Genomic DNA, 787 nt, shown 5'->3' with positions numbered 1-787 from the left:
CTTTTGGGGCATTTAGTCCACTGGAATTTAAAGTTATTATTGAAAGTATGTACTTATTGCCATTTTATTGCCTTTTTTCCAGTTTTGCTTTGTTTTGTAATTCTTTCCTGTATTCTCCTTTTAACCTCTTTCCTTGTGAATGAGTGAAGTCGCTCAGTCGTGTCCGATGCTTTGCGACCCCATGGACTATAGCTTATCAAGCTCCTCCGTCCATGGGATTTTCCAGGCAAGAGTGCTAGAGTGGATTGCCATTTCCTTCTCCAGGGGTTCTTCCCAACCCAGGAATCGAACCTGGGTCTCCTGCATTGCAGGCAAACGCTTTACCGTCTGAGCCACCAGGGATTTTCTTTAGGGATATGCTTATGTTCCCTCATGAATTGTAGGTTTTCAATTTGTACTTACTGTAGGGTTCGTATCAGTTCAGTTCAGTCACTCAGTCGTGTCCGACTCTTTGTGACCCCATGAATTGTAGCACGCCAGGCCTCCCTGTCCATCATCAACTCCCGGAGTCCACTCAAACCCATGTCCATTGAGTCAGTGACGCCATCCAACCGTCTCATCCTCTGTCGTCCCCTTCTCCTCCTGCCTTCAATCTTTCCCAGCATCAGGGTCTTTTCTAAGGAGTTAGTTCTTTGCATCAGGTGGCCAAAGTATTGGAGTTTCATATGTTGACCTAAAAACTATATCTAATTGTTTTAAACAAGCAGTCATTTAATTTAAAACACATTTTAAAATGCACGTACATTTTTAATTCTATTCCCTCACTCTTTGTATCTTTGATATTATA

At 42.4% G+C, this 787-nt stretch overlaps 1 non-coding gene across 1 annotated transcript; it reads right to left on the bottom strand.

The window, feature by feature from the left end:
* Positions 1-270: 270 nt before the first annotated feature.
* TRNAC-GCA lies at positions 271-342 on the bottom strand. Its single transcript has one exon. It is a non-coding gene; the product is annotated as a tRNA-Cys (tRNA).
* Positions 343-787: the final 445 nt, after the last annotated feature.

This window comes from Bison bison, unplaced genomic scaffold (genome assembly GCF_000754665.1).
Source record: "Bison bison bison isolate TAMUID 2011002044 unplaced genomic scaffold, Bison_UMD1.0 scf7180017864201, whole genome shotgun sequence".
NCBI lineage: Eukaryota > Metazoa > Chordata > Mammalia > Artiodactyla > Bovidae > Bison > Bison bison.
Note: the sequence above shows the minus strand (reverse complement) of the source record. Positions and strands in the feature narration are given on the sequence as shown.